Here is a 14,065-nt window from a genome sequence, read left to right as displayed (position 1 = left end):
CTCGCTCTCCACGGTCAAATACTATTATTTGAAGCTCATCCTGGATAAGGACAAATCCAAATCTCCAGTGCTAATCGCCTCCTCTAACATCACTTGCACCTCAATTTTCTCTTCATACTCAGTGTGAGCTTATAGACTGCTTTGCCCTAATATAGTCTTCTCAGCTGCTTCTGCCTCACGTTCTTCCACATAGGCCAATGAGGACAAAACAAGGAAAGAGAAAATATCCAAGAAAGTTGAGTATGTTCCCTTGTCTCTTACACTTGGTATGTCTAACCTCACAATGCCCCATGGTTCAGTGAGTGTTAACATTCTAGAACATGGTGTCACAATAGGTCAATGTCATGCACTATTCTGTAACATTTCTAGAGTGCGGTCAGCTCGGGATTAGAACTGCACAAAAAATGTTGTACATTGACCGAACTAAAGTGTTACCCACATGAATCAAGCACTTACTTTTAAAATAAACTTCCCTGCCACAAACTCTGTTCCCAAGCCAGCAACTCCATCCCTCTTCCAGGCCATTATTTCATGCTGAACCAGACAGTTCATAACTTGCCATGCTATTTGACCCCGAGTTAGCTTCTGACCACATATCTGCTCTATCACCAAATCTGCCTACTTCCACCTTTGTAACATCACGTGTTTCCACCCCTGCCTCAGCTCTTCTGCTGCTGAAACCCTCATCTGAGCCTTTTTAACTCGATAATTGACTATTTCAATGCTCTCATGTCGGCCTTACATGCTCCATGAACTTAAGCTTATTGAAAACTCTGCTGCCCGTATCCTAACACACACCTAGTCCCATTCGTCTCGAATCCCCTTGCCACGGGACCAAACTCTGTCAAGCCCGTGTGTTAACTGGTGTGCAACGGCCACCTCACGTTAAAAGAAGCTCAGGAACAGGAACATCAGGACCCTCATGGACAACCCCAACAGCAACAGACCGGAAAGCTGCACCGCAATTGTTGCCCGGGAACTCAGGCGCTTCGCCATAGACATCGCTGCCCTAAGCGAGACCCGGCAGGCAGGGGAAGGCCAACTCAAAGAACAAGGAAAGGAAAACCAGAAGCAGAATGCTGCCTCCATGGCGTAGGTTTCGCTGTAAAAAATGAGCTTGTAAGCTTGAAGGCCGTCTCAGAGACTCTCCCATAGGATAAACGAATGCCTCCTGACTCTTCGGCTCACCCTAGCCCGGAACCAGTGATTACGATTTTCCATGCATACACCCCAACACTGGAAGCTCCAGACAAGACCAAAGAGGAATTCTACTCCAGCCTCGAACAATCCCTGTCCCGAGTCCCAACGGGCGACAAGCTGATCCTCCTTGGTGACTTTAACGCCAAAGTCGGTCAGGACACAGACCTCTGGGGAGGTGTGATCGGCAGAGAAGGTGTAGGGAAAGTCAATCCAATAGCACCCTTGTCCTGATGAAATGCTTAGGAGACAGCCTCATCATAAACAATACCCTGTTCCATCAGAAGTACAAATATAAAGCCTCATGGCAGCAACCTCGCTCAAAGCACTGGTATCTGCTAGATTACGTCATCGTCCGATCGAGGGACCGCAAAGTGGTGCATATCACCCGCGCCATGACAGGACCTGACGACTGCTGGATGGACCACTGTCCAATTCGTTCTGTCATCACCATCAACATTGCCCCAAATAAATGACTGCAACAGAAACAATGCCGCAGGAAAATCAACGCCGGAGCACTCAAAGATCCTGCTAAGAAATCCCTATTCAGCCAACGCCTCGCTACCAACCTGATGAATCCCAGTGACCCAGAGACGCAGAGTGTCCACAGTGCCTGGTCTGCCCTCAAGGCTTCCATAATTAGCACCTGTGAAGAGACACTGAGTCACTCGACCAGGAAAGACCAAGACTGGTTCAACGAGAATGACCAGGAGATCCAGGAGCTAATATGCCACAATCACAAGGCATTCTTGGACTGGAAGCAGCAACACAAATCAAGGGCATGAAAACAGATCTACAGTCTGAAGGCCGAGGTCGAACAGAAAACCCGTGACCTAAAGAACAGATGGTGGGTGGAGAAAGCACAAGAAATCCAGCAGCAAGCCGACAACCACGACTTGCGAAGATTCTTCAACGATGTCAAGATGACCGACAGCCTAAGCACCTAAGGACGTTCCCCACTGCTGGCCAAGAATGTGGAGAGGTGCTCATCAAGGACAGAGAGGCAGTCAGTGGCTGCTCGAAGAGCATTTCGGGGATCTCCTTAACGGAGGCTCTGTCTTCGAAGTGAGTGTCCTCGACTTCATCCCACAGCATGCCACCCGCCACCATCTCAGCACAACCCCAGATCGGCAAGAGGTGAAAAGACCATCCGACAATTGAAGAACAACAATGCACCAGGAGCAGATGGAATCCCCGCCAAAGCACTAAAACATGGTGGAGAAGCACTACTGGCACGGATTCATGACCTCATCTTTCTTATCTGGAAGGAAGAGACCATGCCAGGAGATCTCAGAGATGTTGTAATCGTGACCATTTTCAGGAAAGGTGACAATTCCGACTGCGGTAACTACAGAGGAATCTCCCTGCTGTCGACCATCGGGAAAATCATTGTAAGAATTCTCCTCAATCGCCTTCTCCCTGTGGCTGAAGAGCTCTTCCCAGAGTCGTAATGCGGATTTCGCATACTAAAGGGCACAATGGACATGATCTTCACTGTGCGGCAGATACAAGAGAAATGGAGGGAATAGCACCAACCCTTGTACGTGGCCTTCTTTGACCTCACAAAAGCCTTCGACACTGTCAACCCTGAGGGATTATGGAGCATCCTCCTCAGATTCGGCCGCCATCAAAAGTTTGTCACACCCTGCTCCACGATGACATGCAAGCCGTGATCCTGACCAACGGATACATCACAGACCCATTCCACATTCGGACCAGGGTCAAGCAATGCTGTCATCGCACCAACGCTCCAGGCCAGATCCAAGTTCATCCCGGGAGTCAGTCTGGTGTACCTTCGCTGCACTCCCTCAATAGCAAGAACGTCCTTCCTCAGATTAGGAGACCAAAACTGTTCACAATATTCCAGGAGAGGCCTCACCAAGGCCCTGTACAACTGCAGTAAGAGCTCCCTGCTCCTATACTCAAATTCCCTAACTGTGAAGGCCAACATACCATTTGCCTTCTTCACTGCCTGCTGTACCTGTATGCCAACTTTCAATGACTGATAAACCATGACACCCAGGTCTCGTTGCACCTCCCCTTTTCCTAACCTGCCGCCATTCAGATAACATTCTGTCTTCACATTTTTGTCCCCAAAGTGGATAACCTCACATTTATCTACATTATACTGTATCTGCCATGCATTTGCCCACTTACCTAACCTGTCCAAGTCGCCCTGCAGCCTCCTAGCGTCCCCCTCACAGCTCACACCGCCACCGAGTTTAGTGTCATCTGCAAATTTGGAGATATTACACTCAATTCCTTCAGCCAAATCATTGATGTATATTGTAAAGAGCTGGGGTCCCAGCACTGAGCCCTGCGGCACTCCACTAGTCACTGCCTGCCATTCTGAAAAGGACCCGTTTATCCGACTCTCTGCTTCCTGTCTGCCAACCAGTTCTCTATCCACGTCAGTATATTACCCCCAGTACCATGTGCTTTGATTTTGCACACCAATCTCTTGTGTGGGACCTTGTCAAAAGCCTTTTGAAAGTCAAAATACACCACATCCACTGGTTCTTCCTTGTCCACTCTACTTTATATCGTCATAAAATTCCAGAAGATTTGTCAAGCATGATTTCCCCTTTATAAATCCATGCTGACTTGGACTGATCCTGCAACTGCTTTCCAAATGCACTGCTATTTCATCCTTAATAATTGAGTCCAACATTTTCCCCACGACTGATGTCAGGCTAACCGGTCTATAATTACCTGTTTTCGCACTCCCTCCTTTTTTAAAAAGTGGTGTTACATTAGCTACCCTCCAGTCCATAGGAACTGATCCAGAATCAATAGAATGTTGGAAAATGATCACCAATGCATCCACTATTTCGAGGGCCACTTCCTTAATTACTCTGGGATGCAAACTATCAGGCTCCGGGGATTTATCGGCCTTCAATCCCATCAATTTCCCGAAAACAATTTTGCGCCTAATACGGATATCTTTCAGTTCCTCCTTCTCACTAGACCCTCGGTCCCCTAGTACTTCCAGAAGCTTATTTGTGTCTTCCATCGTGTAGACAGAACCAAAGTATTTGTTGAATTGGTCTGCCATCTCTTTGTTCCCCATTATAAATTCACCTGAATCCAACTGCAAGGGACCTACATTTGCCTTCACTCATTTTTTTCTTTTCACATATCTAGAGAAGCGATTGCAGTCAGTTTTTATGTTCCCGGAAAGCTTCTTCTCGTATTATATTTTCCCCTCTTAATTAAACCCTTTGTCCTCCTCTGCTGAATTCTAAATTTCTCCCAGTCCTCAGGTTTGTTGCTTATTCTGGCCAATTTATATGACTCTTCCTTGGATCTAACACTATCCTTAATTTCCCTTGTTAACCACGGTTGAGCTACCTTCCCCGTTTAATTTTTACTCCAGACAGGGATGTACAATTGCTGAAGTTCATCCATGTGATCTTTAAATGTTTGCCATTGCCTATCCACCATCAAACCTTTAATTATCATTTGCCAGTCTATTCTAGTCAATTCATGCCTCAAACCATCCCCAAGTTCAGGGCCCTAGTTTCTTAATTAACTGTGTCACTCTCCATGTTCATAAAGAATTCTACCATGTTATGGTCACTCTTCCCCAAGGGGCCTCGCACAACAAGATTACTAATTAATTCTTTCTCGTTACATGTCACCCAGTCTAGGATGGCCAGCTCCCTAGTTGGTTCCTCAACATATTGGTCCAGAAAACCATCCCTAATACACTCCAGGAAATATTTACTGGACATCCTGCTCCAACAGAAGACATTCACCACTCTCCTCACCTCTTTCCATTTGTGCTTTTCCCGTGGACAGTCAAACATCAAGAGAGATTAATCATTACCAAACACAGGAAAAAACAAATATTCCCTTCACACCAGTGGGATAATGTCTACACAACCAACACTACACACAGTGTTTCTCTCTCTCATCCCACAATCCCTTCAATCCCTTCAGCTTGACACAAACATCCTGCCCTTTAACCTCTGCGGATAGACCAGATTACCACAGCACATGTAAAATACATCGAATGTACTGGTACAAATAGGTGCCTCCTCAGATATTTAAGACATTAAAGAAAACACACTCAGTTAACCATCATTTCAAGTTTGCATGAATCTAATAATAGGGGTGAGGCAAACCCAATATAAAGGGACCTGGATAGGTGTGCTGCTGGTGGAAAATGGTATTTAATGTGGGAAAATGCAAGAGAATGAGACTAGGGTAGGGAATTCAAGAGTGGCAATATAAACTGAATAGTTCTTGGCCACAAGCCACCAAAATGGGAGTTGAGTCTGGGGATCCCAAAAGCAGATAGCATGGAGATTTTACGTATGATTGAGATAGATATCGGCGGACTGGGTGACTGAGAACTTTTAGTATCAGGGATCAGATGGACTCAGTCTGTAGCACTCTCATCTCACAGTCAGAAAATTATGGGTTTGAGTCCCCACTTCAGAGAATTGAGCACAAAATCTCGGCTGACACGACAGTGCAGAAATGAGGGAATGCTGCACTGTTGGAGATGCCATCTTTTGGATGAGATGTTCAAGCGAGGCTCCGTCTGCCCTCTCGGGTGGACAGAAAAGATCTCATGGTCCCATGGCACTATATCGAAGGAGAGCAGGGGAGTTATCCCCGATATCCTGGCCAATATTTATTCCTCAACCAACATCACTGAAAATAGATTTTGTATTCATGATCACATTGCTGTTTGTGGGACCTTGTTGTGTGCAAATTAGCTCTGCATTTCCTACAACAGTTACTGTGCTTCAAAAAGTACTTCATTGGCTGTAAAATGCTTTGGGACATCCTGAGATCATGAATGGCACTATATAAATACAAGGCTTTCTTTCTGGACTGCAGTCTATCTCATTGTTACTACAATTTCATGGTAATAAAACATGAACTGTACATCCCATATTCCCCTCCACATCTAGCTGATGTGTGTACAGGTACTCAATAAACTTAGAAGTGATGGAGTATCTGAGCACTTGTGTTTGACACATTCATCACAAGCACTTTTCATGCACCTGACACACTGTTGGTTGCTTTGCAGACTCACTGAAGGGCAGTTTTCGGTGGCAGGCGGATGAGAGGGCTGTGTTTGTCAAGGTGACCAGAGTCAGGGACATACTGGATGGCGGAGGAGCGGATTGGATGGCGCCAGAGGAGCTGGTATGGTACCTATCCTGGGCCAAAGTCCGGCGCGCGGCCAATGCCATCGAGTCGCTAAAAACAGCACTGCATTCTGACTCTGTTACGTGTGTCGAGGAGGCCCAAGCACGTGGGGCGATCCCATCCGAACTGATCCCTCTCTGGACAGAATTTCTCATCAGCTTCAAGCCCGTCCTCCCTTTATTCATTGGGGACTTGGCCTGGAGGGTGTTGCATGGAGCAGTCCCGTGCAATCGATTTTTAAGTCGGTTCACGGACTCCCAGGCCGTCTGTAATTTCTGCGGTCTAGAGGACTCCTTGTTCCATATCTATGATGAATGTATGAGGTTGCAGCCGCTCTTTCAATATTTGAAGGTACTGCTCCTCAAATTCTGGTTGCACTTCAGTCCCACGATCCTGATTTTTGGGCATCCTGTGTGGAAGGGAGTGGGCAGGTCGGAAGGCCTCCTCGTAGAATTGCTCCTGGGCATGACCAAAATGGCCATTAACCAGTCCAGGCAGCGGGCGGTCAAGGGGGTCATTCAGCCCGACTGCCTGCCTCTCTTCTGCGGTTATATTCGAGTGAGGGGTGTCACTGGAAATGGAGCACGCGGTGTCCACCAGTACGCTCGCGGCCTTCCGCGAGAGTGGGCACCGGAGGGACTGAATGCATCATCACTCCCAGCAACCAAATTTTAATTTGACCATTTATTGTTTCGAAAGTTTTATTGGTTAATTTGTCAGTTCTAGTGCCCCTTTAAAGGAGGCACTTGATTTATTGTTTTACAAAAGTAGTTGCAGACTCACTGATCTGTTTGGATGTTGCATCAAACCGGCAGATACCTGCAAATGACCAACCCACAGAACCATTCAGAACTATTAAAAAGACACTGACTCGCAAACAACAGAGGATGTCAAGGTGGCCATTAACAAGAGCGTGGTCGATGGGCTAATCTCTCCGTCTGCCTGCCTCCCTTCCACGGCTATGTCCGTACCAAGGTGTCCCTGGAGAGGGAGCATGCGGTGTCTGCTGGTATACTTGAGGCTTACCGTCATCGGTGGGCACCAGAGGGACTGGAGTGCAGCGTGGATACAGGGAACTAAATTATAATTTGAAAGATTTTTGTAGTATCCTTACACACTACTATAAATTCACACGAGGCACATTCTGCAGACAAGGTCACTCTGTGACCCAAACCTTTATTCACAGGACCAAGAAGTGAAGACCCTGCGTGGGACCTCCCTTTATATACCTGGATGACCAGGTGAGGAGTGTCTCCCACAAGAACAACCCCTGTGGTCAAGGTGTGCATTTCTTGGGTGTATACAGTATGCAGTGTTGTTACATGAAGGTTACAGTTACATGAAGGTTACATATATGACATCACCTGCCCCCAAACATTTTATTGGGTCAAAAATTAAGTCGTTCGGGCAGTCGACGCTCTCTCGTGGAGCGCTGCAGTTGGGGCTCTGGTTGTTGAGCTTGGCATGAGCCTCTGTCACCTGTGGTGATTCCGGCTTGTCTGTGCTGGTTGTAGGAACTGTGCATGCTGCTGAAAGTTATTGTTGCTCATTCACTGGCGATGGTGTTGGCAGCATCTCATGATCTTCCTCAGGTTCCTCAGTGTCCATGCTGAACCGTTTGTTTACTTGGTCCAGATGCTTGCGGCATATCTGTCCATTGTTAAGTCTGACCACTATTATCCTATTCCCCTCTTTGCCAAATACAGTACCCTCAAGCCACTTGGGCCCCAAAGCGTGATTAAGAACAAATACAGGGTCATCGATTTCTATACATCTCCCCTTTGAGTTACGGTCATGGCACTCATTTTGGGACTGGCGCTTGCCCTCAACAATGTCTGACAGGACTAGATGAATGAGGGACAGCTGAGCTTTAAGTGTACGTTTCATGAGTAGTTCATGACTCCTGTGACCGAATGCGGTCGGGACCTGTAGACCAGCAGGAGGCGCGATAGGCGGCATTGAAGGGAGGGTCCTTGAATCCGGAGGATGCCTTGCTTTATGATTTAGACTGCATGTTCCGCCTGGCCTTTGGAAGGCGGATTGTGCTGACATGTTTGATGCCATTACCCGACATGAACTCCCGGAATTCATAGCTAGTGAAACACGGGCCGTTGTCGCTAACCAGAATGTCCGGCAAGCCGTGAGATGCAAAGACCGCATGCAGACTCTCCACAATGGTGGATGTCATGCACAAATTCAATATGATGCACAAATTCAATATGATGCACTCGATCCATTTCGAGTATGCATCAACAACAATGAGGACCATTTTTCCCATGAATACGTGACTATGGCCTGGTGGGCCAGGGCCACGGGCTGAGTGGGGCCTCCCTGGGGGCATTGCCCAGCTGGGCACACATCATGCACCTGTGAACACAGTGTTCCAGGTCTGAGTCAATTCCCGGCCACCATACATGTGACAGGGCAATGGCCTTCATTAGCACAATGCCTGGGTGCTCGCTGTGGAGTTCCCTGATGAATGCTTCCCTTCCCTTCTGGGGCATGACTACCCAGCTGCCCCATAGTAGGCAGTCGGCTTGGATGGAGAGCTCATCCACTCGTCTGTGAAACGGTCTGACCTCCTCGGGGCATGCTCCGTGTGTGGGCACCCAATCCCCAGTCAAGACACATTTCTTAATCAAAGATAGGAAGGGATCTCTGTTGGTCCAGATTTTGATCTGGTGGGTTGTGATGTGGGAGCCTGCGCTGTCAAAGGCATCGACAGCCATGACCATCTCAGCGCTTTGCTCCGCTGCCCCCTCAGTGGTGGCCAATGGAAGCCTGCTGAGTGCGTTAGCGCAATTTTCAGTGCCGGGCCGGTATCGTATGGTGTAGTCATACGCAGCCAGCGTGAGAGCCCATCGCTGTATGCGAGCTGATGCATTGGCATTGACAGCTTTTCTGTCTGACAGCAGGGATGTTAATGGCTTGTGGTCCGTTTCTAACTCGAACCTTCTGCCAAAAGGTACTGGTGCATCTTTTTCACCCTGTAGACACATGCGAGTGCCTCCTTTTCAACTATCCCATATCCCCTTTCTGCTTGGGAGAGCGACCTGGAGGCATAAGCCACAGGTTGGAGTTAGTCCTCATCATTACTCTGCTGCAAACCGGACCCAACCCCATAGGATGATACATCACATGTCAAAACCAATTTCTTACAGTGGTTGTACAGGGTCAACAGCTTATTAGAACAAAGCAGGTTTTGCGCTCGATTGAAAGCCCGTTCCTGACAGTCCCCCCAAAACCAATCGCAATCCTTACACAGGAGCACATGTAGCAGCTCCAACAATGTGCTTAAGTTCGGCAGAAAGTTCCCAAAATAGTTCAAGAGTCTCAGAAATGAACGCAACTCCGATGTGTTGCCGGGCCTGGGCGCACGACGAATCGCCTCCGTTTTGGATTTGGTGGGCCGGATCCCATCTGCGGCAACCCTCCTGCCCAAAAGCTCGACCTCTGGGGCCAAAAACATACACTTGGACTTCTTTAGTCGCAGGCCTACCCGGTCCAGTCGGCGTAGCACCTCTTCCAGGTTGTGGAGGTGTTCCTCAGTATCTCGACCCGTGATAAGGATGTCGTCCTGAAATACGACTGTTCCAGCGATGGATTTGAGCAGGCTTTCCCTGTTCCTTTGAAAGATAGCGGCCACTGATCGAATGCCAAACGGACATCTGTTGTAGACAAACAGCCCCTTGAGCGTGGTGATGGTGGTCAGTAGCTTGGATTCTTGGCAAGTTCCTGGGTCATGTAGGCTGAAGTGAGGTCCAACTTGGTGAACAGCTTGCCGCCTGCCAGCGTGGCAAAAAGATCCTCCGCTGTCGGAAGCGTGTATTGGTCTTGTAGTGACACTCAGTTGATAGTGGCCTTGTAGTCGCCACAGATCCTGACTGAGCCATCCGTTTTTAGTTCAGGGATGATGGGGCTTGCCCAGTTGCTGAATTCAATGGGCAAAATTATACCCTCTCTTAGCAACCTGTCCAACTCACTCTCAATTTTCTCCCGCATCACATACGGCACAGCTCTGGCTTTGTGGTGCACTGGTCTGGCATCTGGGGTGATGCTGTCACTACTTTGGTACCTTTGAAAGTCCCGACACCAGGTTGAAATAGGTTGAAATGACATGTACAATGATATGTAGAGTGATGTGTACAATGATGTGTAGAATAATGTGTAGAATGATGTGTAGAATGATGTTGTGTAGAATGATGTGCAGAATGATGTGTAGAATGATGTGTAGAATGATGTTATGACTCAAATTTCTGTAGGACCTGTGAGCATGAACTTCGCTCCACAGATGAAATGGTGTGCACATCCCCCCATTTCCAGTTCATCTCGGCTGGCCAGCTTCTCCCCAAAAGTGTGGGACTATTTTCCGGGACAATCCAGAGTGGCAGCCGGTTCTCTGATCCATTATGTGTAACCAGCAACATTGCACTGCCTAGCACTGGGATGATCTCTTTGGCGTACGTCTGTAATTGCGTGTCAATGCGTTCCAGTTTGGGTCTGCTAGCTCTGAGTGGCCGTAGTTTCTCGAATTGTTGGACACTCATAAGTGACTGGCTGGCCCCTGTGTCCAGCTCCATGTGTACCGGGATGCTGTTTAAGAGGACTTTCATCATCATAGGTGGCGTTTTTGTAAATGAGCTGTGGATGTTCGCCACATGAACCCGCTGAACTCCAGCGTCCATTGCTTTGTCCCAAGCATCAATCTGCCTTGCAGACCCCTCTTGTGGTTCATCTGCCTCGTAAATTAGCCTCGCTGTGGGCTCCCTGCACATTCTGGCTAAATGTCCGCTGAAGTTACAATTTCTACAGATAAATTGTTGAAACCTCCAGGTTTTTGCAGCAAGTCTGCCCCTGCACCTCCAGCATGAGCTGAGATCGTTGTGAACAAAAGAGCTGTGACCAGGCATTCCTCTCTGATTGTCTCTTTGATTACTCTTGAGCACTCTGTTAGTGGGAGTCAATGGCCCCATCCCGGGACGTATTGTCCACTGTGATGGTGCAAATGTCCGTTCAACCTAACATTGTCTCTGTTGAGGACCCACTCTAGAGTCTGTTGCTGCCTGGGTGGTGTCGAATTGTCCTTGCCTGCCTGCGGGGTTCTGAGTCGCGTTTACAAAGTTAACTCCCTGATCCATCGCCACGTTGGAAGCAGAGTTGCGCGCGTATATTATCTTGGTTTCCTCCTCCACCGCCATGAAGGTCTGAGCCATCAATGCCGCCACTTCCAAGGTCAAGTCCTTGGTCTCAATTAGCTTTCTGAAAATCCCGGAATGACCAATGCCCTCAATGAAGAAATCCCTTAACATCTCCCCGCTGCAGACGTCTGTGAACTTACGGAGGCTGGCCAAGCGCCGAAGGTCCGCAATGAAGTCCGGTATGCTCTGTCCTTCTCGACGTCGGTGTGTATAGAATCGGTGTCGGGCCATGTGTATACTGCTCGCCGGTTTGAGGTGCTCACCGATCAGTTTGCTGAGCTATTCAAAGGTTTTGTCCGCCGGCTTCTCGGGTGCGAGCAGATCTTTCATCAGCGCGTAGGTCTTAGGTCCACAGCTGGTCAGTAGATGCGCCCTTCGCTTGTCAGTCACTGCATCTCCCAGCCAGTCCTTCGTGACAAAACTCTGCTGGAGCCTCTCAACGAAATCGTCCCAGTCCTCACCAACACAGTACCGTTCCTCTGTGCTACCAGTGGCCATTCTCGTGAGTCGTTGATTCCCGTTTCTCGTTGCCAAATGTAGTGTCCTTACACACTACTATAAATTCACACGAGGCACATTCTGCAGACAAGGTCACTATGTGACCCAAACCTTTATTCACAGGACCAAGAAGTGATGACCCTGCGTGGGACCTCCCTTTATATACCTGGATACCAGGTGAGGCGTGTCTCCCACAAGTTCACCCCCTGTGGTCAAGGTGTGCATTTCTTGGGTGTATACCGTATGCAGTGTTGTTACATGAAGGTTACAGTTACATGAAGGTTACATACATGACAATTTTTATGGTAGTATTGTCATAATTTGGACTTATTGTTTATTCCCCCTTATAAAGGAAGCACTTATGGTTTAAATGTTTACAATAGCTGATTTAATCATCCCAATTAGGGCAATGGGCCTATCTGTGAATTGGCACAGGCTCGATGGGCCGAATTGCTTTCTTCCCTGCTTGAACCATTCTATGGGCCCAAGTTTCCACATGATTTGCGCCTGATTTTTAGGAGCAACTGGTGGAAAACGGACTATCTTAGAAATCGCAATTCTCCACATTTTTTTTTCTGCAGTTCTAGTCAGGTAGAACAGTTCTGCTTTGGAACAGAATTTTTTCTTCAAAAGGGGGCGTGTCCGGCCACTGACGCCTGATTTCAAAGTTTCCACAGTGAAAACGTACTCCAAACTAAAGTAGAATGGAGCAAGTGAAGATTTTTGTAGAACAGAAAAAACCTGTTCTACACATTAAAAAATCAGGCGCTGGTTACAAATTAGGCGTCCAGAACGAGGTGGGGGGGGAAGGGAAGTCATTAAATTCTATAATAAATCCTTATTTATACTTATACAAATATTATATAAATAAATCCAACCTGAATAAACATTTATAAGCAAAGAAAAGATTAAATAAACCATCTTCCTACCTGTGTGAATGTGCTTCAGCCAGGGAGAATTCTGCAGCCGTTCATGCCGCTGAGCGGGAGCGGGGGGTGGGGGGAGAAAGCCATTCGTGCCGCTGAGCGGGAGGGGGGGGGGGGGGAGAAAGCGGTTTGTTGCCGCGGAGGGGAGGGAGGGGAAGGAGACAGCGGCTTGTTGCCGTGGAGAGAGGGGAGGGAGGGGAAGGAGACAGCGGCTTGTTGCCGTGGAGAGAGGGGAGGGAGGGGAAGGAGACAGCGGCTTGTTGCCGTCGAGGGAGGGGAGGGAGGGGAAGGAGACAGCGGCTTGTTGCCGTGGAGGGAGGGAAAGGAGACAGCGGCTTGTTGCCATCGAGGGAGGGGAGGGAGGGGAAGGAGACAGCGGCTTGTTGCCGTGGAGGGAGGGGTGGGAGGGGAAGGAGACAGCGGCTTGTTGCCATCGAGGGAGGGGAGGGAGGGGAAGGAGACAGCGGCTTGTTGCCGTGGAGAGAGGGGAGGGAGGGGAAGGAGACAGCGGCTTGTTGCCGTGGAGAGAGGGGAGGGAGGGGAAGGAGACAGCGGCTTGTTGCCGTCGAGGGAGGGGAGGGAGGGGAAGGAGACAGCGGCTTGTTGCCGTGGAGGGAGGGGTGGGAGGGGAAGGAGACAGCGGCTTGTTGCCGTGCAGGGGAGGGGAGAGAGGGGAAGGAGAGAGCCGTTTGTTGCCGCGGAGGGGAGGGAGGGGAAGGAGACAGTGAGAAGGGTAGCCTCAGTGCTGATGTGCTGATGGCAATGTGATTTTATTAAAAAATGTTCAAAAATTAAACAGCTACAAAGAACTACAAAAATGGCCGAGTGCCAATGTTTTGTTTCACACTCAGCATGTGCGAACGCTTCAACGCGCATGCGCAGCGTTGCCGGCAGGAAAAAAACTAATTTAAATAGTACCCGCCCCCTCCCACTTACAAAATCGGCGCGAGTATAGGCTCCGCCCCACTGGGTGCCACACCAAACAGACAAGGAGCTGCAAAGCGCTCGAGAATAGCGCGTTTTTTTTCTGGCGCCATTTTAGGCGCGAAAAACGGGCGCCCAGCTCGGAGGGGCGCCCGT

The sequence above is a fragment of the Pristiophorus japonicus genome, chromosome 4, assembly GCF_044704955.1.
Source record: "Pristiophorus japonicus isolate sPriJap1 chromosome 4, sPriJap1.hap1, whole genome shotgun sequence".
Taxonomy (NCBI): Eukaryota; Metazoa; Chordata; class Chondrichthyes; family Pristiophoridae; genus Pristiophorus; species Pristiophorus japonicus.
The sequence above is the reverse complement of the archived record's forward strand: the minus strand, read 5'-3'. Positions refer to the sequence as shown.